The sequence below is a fragment of the Arachis duranensis genome, chromosome 5 (genome assembly GCF_000817695.3).
Source record: "Arachis duranensis cultivar V14167 chromosome 5, aradu.V14167.gnm2.J7QH, whole genome shotgun sequence".
NCBI lineage: Eukaryota > Viridiplantae > Streptophyta > Magnoliopsida > Fabales > Fabaceae > Arachis > Arachis duranensis.
This window is the reverse complement of record NC_029776.3, coordinates 52,418,729-52,426,242: the sequence shown is the minus strand read 5'-3', so window position 1 is coordinate 52,426,242 and position 7,514 is coordinate 52,418,729. Positions and strand designations below refer to the sequence as shown.

Sequence of the window (7,514 nt, the reverse complement as noted above, 5' to 3'; positions counted from 1 at the left end):
TTCTTCTTCAAAAGATGCCTCTTTAGTACTGTTGGATGCATTTTGCCATCCATTCAGACTTTGAGAAATCATGTTGACTTATTGAGTCAACATTTTGTTCTGAGCCAATATGGCATTCAAAGCATCAATTTCAAGAACTCCCTTCCTCTGAGGCATCCCATTATTCACGGAATTCCTCTCAGAAGTGTACATGAATTGGTTATTTGCAACCATTTCAATAAGTTCCTGAGCTTCTGCAGGAGTTTTCTTTAGGTGAATAGATCCACCTGCAGAATGGTCCAGTGACATCTTAGAGAACTCAAATAGACCATAATAGAATATATCTATCATGGTCCATTCTGAAAACATGTCAGAAGGACATCTTTTGGTCATCTGCTTGTATCTTTCCCAAGCTTCATAGAGGGATTCACCATCTTTTTATTTGAAGGTCTGAACATCCACTCTAAGCTTGCTCAGTTTTTGAGGAGGAAAGAACTTAGCCAAGAAGGGCGTGACTAGCTTATCACAAGAGTCCAGGCTATCTTTAGGTTGAGAGTCCAACCATGTTCTAGCTTTGTCTCTTACAGCAAAAGGGAAAAGCATGAGCCTGTAGACTTCAGGATCTACTCCATTAGTCTTAACAGTCTCACAGATCTGCAAGAACTCAGTTAAGAACTGGTAGGGATCTTCTGATGGAAGTCCATGAAACTTGCAGTTCTGTTGCATTAGAGCAACTAATTGAGGTTTTAACTCAAAATTGTTTGCTCCAATGGCAGGAATTGAGATGCTTCTTCCATCAAACTTGGACGTAGGTGCAGTATAATCCCCAAGCATCCTTCTTACATTATTGTTGTTGGGTTCGGCTGCCATCTCCTTTTCTTGTTCGAAAATTTCAGCAAGGTTGTCTCTGGATTGTTGTAATTTAGCTTCTCTTAGTTTCCTCTTCAGAGTCCTTTCAGGTTTTGGATCAGCTTCAACAAGAATGCCTTTTTCCTTGTTCCTGCTCATATGAGAAAGAAGAGAACAGAAACAGAAGAGGAATCCTCTATGTCACATTATAGATATTCCTTTATATTAGCAGAAGAAGAAAGGGAATAAGAATGAAGAAGAATGAATAATCCAAACACAAGGGTGAGGATAAGAGCAGAGATTTGTGATGAAGAGAAGTATTAGTAAATGAATAAATAAATAGAATAACATGAGAGAGAGAAGTTTTCGAAAATAATTTTTGAAAAGGAGTTAATGATTTTCGAAAATTAAAGGGGGAATAAAATTAAAATTAAAATTAAAAACAATTAGTTAATTAAAAGAATTTTAAAAAGGAAGGAGAAATTTTCGAAAATTAGAGAGGAAAAAGTAGTTAGGTGGTTTTGAAAAAGATAAGAAACAAACAAAAAGTCAATTAGTTAGTTGAAAAAGATTTGAAAATCAAATTTGAAAAGATAAGAAGATAAGAAGATATTTTGAAATCAAATTTTTGAAAAAGATAAAATTTTGAAAAAGATATGATAAAAAGATATGATTAAAAAGATATGGTTGGAAAAGATTTAATTTTTAAAATTAAAATTAATTACTTGACTAACAAGAAACTAAAAGATATGATTCTAGAATTTAAAGATTGAACCTTTCTTAACAAGAAAGTAACAAACTTCAAATTTTTGAATCAATCACATTACTTGTTAGTTAAGTTTCAAAATTTTGAAATGTAATTAAGAAAAAGATTTTGAAAAATATTTTAAAAATTTTCGAAAATTAATAAGAAAAATGAAAAAGATTTGATTTTTGAAAAGGTTTTGAAAAGATAAGATTTTTAAAATTGAAAATTTGACTTGACTTACAACAAACAACTAATTTTAAAAATTTTTGACTAAGTCTACTCAAATTTTCAAAATTTTGAGAGAAATAAGGAAAATATATTTTTTTATTTTTTTGAATTTTTAATGATGAGAGAGAAAAACACAAATATGACCCAAAACATGGAAATTTTGGATCAAAACACGTGATGCATGCAAGAACACTATGAATGTCAAGATGAACACAAGAACACTTTGAAGATCATGATGAACATCAAGAACATATTTTTGAAAAATTTTTGATGCAAAGAAAACATGCAAGGCACCAAATTTAGAAATCTTTCATGTTTAGACACTATGAATGCAAAAATGCACATGAAAAACATCATACAACACAAAACAAGAAAATTTAAAGATCAAACAAGAAGACTTACCAAGAACAACTTGAAGATCATGAAGAACACTATGAATGCATGAATTTTTGAAAAATGCAAGAACAATGCAATTGACACCAAACTTAAAACATGACACAAGACTCAAACAAGAATCACAAAATATTTTTGGTTTTTTATGATTTTATGATTTTTTTTGTATTTTCTTTTATTTTTTTCGAAAAACATATAGGAAAAAGAAAATAAGAAATTCAAAATTTTTAAGAAGAATTCCAGGAATCTTTCAATGTTAGCCTAAAGTTCCAATCCAAGGGTTGGACATGGCTTAATAGCCAGCCAGCTTTAGGATGGCATTACATGCATTGAGGTGATTAGTTGAAGTCTCATTCCAAAAGGATTTGGATATGGCTTTATAGCCAGCTAGAATTCAACATGCTTCATGAAACTCTAGAATCCATTCTTAAAAATTCTGAAGCCATAGAATAATTTATTTTTAATTAAAATATCTTTTTCGAAAATAGGGATAAATTTTTTTTGATTTTTTTTTTGAAAATAAAACAAAAAAATTACCTAATCTGAGCAACAAGATGAACCGTCAATTGTCCAAACTTGAACAATCCCCGGTAATGGCGCCAAAAACTTGGTGGGTGAAATTGTGATCCCCAATAATGGCTTCAACTTGGTATGCACGTTTATAACTTAGCACTTTCTTCACAACCTTGCACAACTAACCAGCAAGTGCACTGGGTCGTCCAAGTAATAAACCTTACGTGAGTAAGGGTCGATCCCACAGAGATTGTTGGTATGAAGCAAGCTATGGTCATCTTGAAATTCTCAGTTAGGCGGATAATATATGGTTATGGAGTTTTCAAATAATAATAATAAATAAACAGAAAATAAAGATAAAAATACTTATGTAAATCATTGGTGGGAATTTCAGACAGGCGTATGAAGATGCTGTGCTCCTTCTGAATCTCTGCTTTCCTACTGCCTTCATCCAATCCTTCTTACTCCTTTCCATGGCAAGCTGTATGTAGGGCATCACCGTTGTCAATGGCTACATCCCATCCTTTCAGTAAAAATGGTCCAAATGCTCTGTCACAGCACGGCTAATCATCTGTCAGTTCTCGATCATGTCGGAATAGAATTCATTGATTCTTTTGCGTTTGTCATCATGCCCAACAATCGCGAGTTTGAAGCTCGTCACAGTCATTCAATCCCTGAATCCTACTCAGAATACCACAGACAATGTTTAGACTTTCCGGATTCTCATGAATGCCGCCATCAATCTAGCTTATACCACGAAGATTCTGGTCAAGGAATCCAAGAGATATGCGCCCGGTCTAAGGTAGAACGGAAGTGGTTGTCAGTCACGCGTTCATAGGTGAGAATAATGATGAGTGTCACGGATCATCACATTCATCATGTTAAAGTGAAACAAATATCTTAGAACAGGAATAAACTGAATTGAATAGGAAATAGTAGCAATTGCATTAAAACTCGAGGTACAGCAGAGCTCCACACCCTTAATCTATGGTGTGTAGAAACTCCACCGTTGAAAATACATAAGTGATGGTGGTCCAGGAATAGCCGAATGGCCAGCCCCCAAAACGTGATCAATTGTCTCCTAAGATGAGCAATAGAATAAAACTGAGACCAAAGATATCTAATACAATAGTAAAATGTCCTATTTATACTAGACTAGCTACTAGGGTTTACAGAAGTAAGTAATTGATGCAGAAATCCACTTTCAGGGCCCACTTGGTGTGTGCTTGGGCTGAGCTTGAGCTTTACACATGTAGAGACTTCTTTTGGAGTTGAATGCCAAGTTGTAATGTATTTTTGGCGTTCAACTCTGGTTCGTGACGTGTTTCTGGCGTTTGACTCCAGAATGCAGCATGGAACTGGCGTTGAGCGCCAGTTTACGTCGTCTAATCACGAATAAAGTATAGACTATTATATATTGCTGGAAAGCTTTGGATGTCTACTTTCCAACGCCATTAAGAGCGCGCTATTTGGAGTTCTATAGCTCCAGAAAAACTATTTTGAGTGCAGGGAGGTTAGAATCCAACAGCATCAGCAGTCCTTTGTCAGGCTTTTATCAGAGTTTTGCTCAGGTCCCTCAATTTCAGCCAGAAAATACCTAAAATCACAGAAAAACACACAAACTCGTAGTAAAGTCCAGAAATGTGAATTTAGCATAAAAACTAATGAAAACATCCCTAAAAGTAGCTAGATCCTACTAAAAACTACCTAAAAACAATGCCAAAAAGCGTATAAATTATCCGCTCATCATTCACCCTTTTCTTTCTCAATCAAAACAAGTGCATATGCAAAAAAGGGTTAACTAGGTCTTGACAATTCCAAAATAGTTTCTAATCACAACCATAAGCTAAAAAAACTAACTATATAAAGAAAGATCCAACTAAAAGTATGAAATAGCTAACATCCAACTATCTAACATCCAAAATGAAAGAGTATGCAGCAACTAAGGCAAAAGTGTCTAAAGTATCTAACATTAAGCAATATATACAATAGGGTGCAAAATAAAATAACTAGGAAGATATAACTAGAAAATACGCCAAAATGTTCACCGGTCCTCTAATGGTGCCAACGGCAACCTCCTCACACTTAAGATCAAGCATCGTCCCCGATGCTAATCCTGAGGATCAGGGAGAGGTACACCGGTAGGCTCTAGTATCGACTGAAGGTCCGGCTGAGTCTGAGTCTCCTGAGTCTGAGGCGGTGCCTCCATCTGAACCGGCTCCTCCTCATGAGTACCCTCATCATGTAAATCGGCATGCTCCTCCTCGTGGATCTCCTCATCTGATCCGGAGGACTCTGGAAGAGGGGGCAGCTCAAGACCCTGGGCCACAAACATCTGGTCAATCCAATCCAGACGACGCATGAGCTGGCGCTTGCTGCGCTCCATGAACCGAAGATGCTGAACCAATAAGTAGGTCGGCTAAGGTGCTGGTGGTGGTGGTAAAGGAAGTGCTGCTGTAGCTGCTGATGTAGATGCTCTTGCTGGGGCTGATGATGAAGAGGGTCCAGCTCCTTCAACTGCTACTCTAGCCCGAGATCAGCGTCAGGAGGCAGGCTTCTCGTGCACCCAGGATCCCCATGGAATAGTAACTGGCTCCTTCGCAGGGAGCGGTGGGGGTGGTGATACATCATCCTGGTGCCACAGAACTCCGGCCCTCTGAATCATCTGAGTTATCATAACTGGGAAAGGAAAGGTGCCTCTAATATGGGCTTTCCACAAAAATCGCCTGATCTACTGGGGGTAATAAACCTCCTTCCCCTCTATGATACAGCTGATCAGGATCAGCATCGCAACAGGTATCTCAGAAAAATGAGTGGTAGGCATGAGGTAGTGAGCGAAGATCTGCTGCCAAGTCTTGGCCTCTCGGCTCAGATAACTGAAGTGAATCCCCTTGGGTGCCTTGTTCTCAGCATCCATAACACAAGGGGTTTCCAGAGTAGCTACCACTACTCTCAGTGCATCAAAATTGAAGGTTATGCAGTGAAGCTCTATCTCAGCCTGTAGGAAGGCATCAGTGTCACCGGTCTTAGGCCGGCAGGTAAGGGCATCCTCAATGGCCTCCTCGGTGATAGGTATCTTGACTCCTCTAACCAATACCGAGTCAAGGGTGTGGCGGAAAAAGTTGCAGTAAAATTCTTGCACCCAAGACCGGTTTACCCGGCTCAACTCTCTATCCACAAAAGCTAAACCCATCCGGTCAATGCGTTGGTGGATGATGTCGGTCAAATCCGATGGGATAAGTAGCTTCTTCTCAATATTCAGATTCTTTAAATTGTAGGTTGGGAATCTGAGTTCATAGTAAAGATTTGGGAACTTGACCATATCCTGAGCCAGTAGTAATTGGTTTGCCTTTTCTATGTCATTTAGAGGGTTTTGAGCATAAGCTTGAAGTGAGGAGAGAGTGGGGTCTGGTGTTCTCTTCCTCTTTTTGGAAGATGATGCTTTCCTCTTTCGTTTGTCTGACATCCTGAAAATTAGAATAAGCAATTAAGCAAGTAGGCAAATAGCAAGTAGGAGCATGTTTAGGATGTAAGATGGAAAGCAAGCAATCATGATGTGGACTACAATTGAAAACTTGGATTGCAAGTAAGCATAGGAAATGGAAGTATAAACCAAGAATTCAATGTTTCAATCATGTGACACAAGTCTTTGAAGATTAGGGATATTCAACATCATACCTTAAAAGAATTGGTTGAAGAGTTAGGGGTAATTAAAACTGAGGTTAGTGGGTTAAAGAGATTAGTGGGTTAGGAAAATGAAGTTGGTGATTGGTGGTATGATGGAAAATAGCTTCATGAAAAGAAGTTTGCAAATTGTGCGCAACAATCATGTTCACAAGCATGAAAATATAGAAATGCCAAGAATGCATGAAAATGGACTCGTAATAGTTGGCATTACAAGCAATAAAGTGCAATTGTGCAACTATGAGAGGCTGAAAACTAAGTTGAGTGAAAAGGAGTTGCACCATCAAAGCATACCAAATATTGTAAGAGAATGAACATAATGTAAGGAGGTTGCATATCATGATTTTAACAAAAATGTAGGCAACTCCTTAAGTTCACTTGCTTAATGCCAATCGCGGGAATCAAAATAAGAACGGAAAGACTGGCCCAAAAGTCCCGGGTATTGAACTTGGTAAGTTATGCAAAGGTTGAGGTAGAAATGCCAAGTTCAATCCCCTGAGCAAGAATTTGAGTTAAAATAGTTTGGGAAGAATCGAGCAGCATTCCGGCTATAATATGGACATTTTCGGATAGCCAAATGAACAAGAAATGATTCCAAAATACCAGTCAAGAATTAATCACATAATCAAGCAAGCATGGCACCAGAGTAGGAGTACATCATAGCAAAACATAGTCAAACCAATCAGCAGCAAGCAATATGTACACAAACAGGTAAACAATTACGGCGTAATTATCAGGCCTAGAATCCTCTATCCAGAACCTAGCTACCTAACAACAGATATCTCTATTCTAACCTAACAACAGAATCAAAATCTAGTCAACTAACAAAGCCTAACAAATAACTAAAACGAAAATAAAGAAAACAGAATTAGAGTAGGGGCAGTGACCTGGGGCAGGGCAGAGATGGGAATGGAGATTGGAAAATGAGGAAGAGTGAGGGTAGGCAGTGGAGGTGTGAGCCAGGAGCAGAGCACCGCCGCAGATGGTGGCGAAGCAGGGAGCGGTGAAGGATAGTGCACGGACAGAGCAGGGCGAGGATTATAAGGAGTGGAGAGTGAGGTGTGGTGAGTGGAAGAAGGGTACAATAGATGGGTGGCACTGGGGTCGCAAGTGGCTGCGG

The 7,514-nt window shown here is 38.2% G+C and overlaps 1 non-coding gene across 1 annotated transcript; it reads left to right on the top strand.

Moving 5' to 3' along the window:
- Positions 1 to 346: 346 nt before the first annotated feature.
- Positions 347 to 450, top strand: LOC127748250 (small nucleolar RNA R71). The gene has a single exon (XR_008010192.1). It is a non-coding gene; the product is annotated as a small nucleolar RNA R71 (small nucleolar RNA).
- The last annotated feature ends 7,064 nt before the right edge of the window (positions 451 to 7,514 follow it).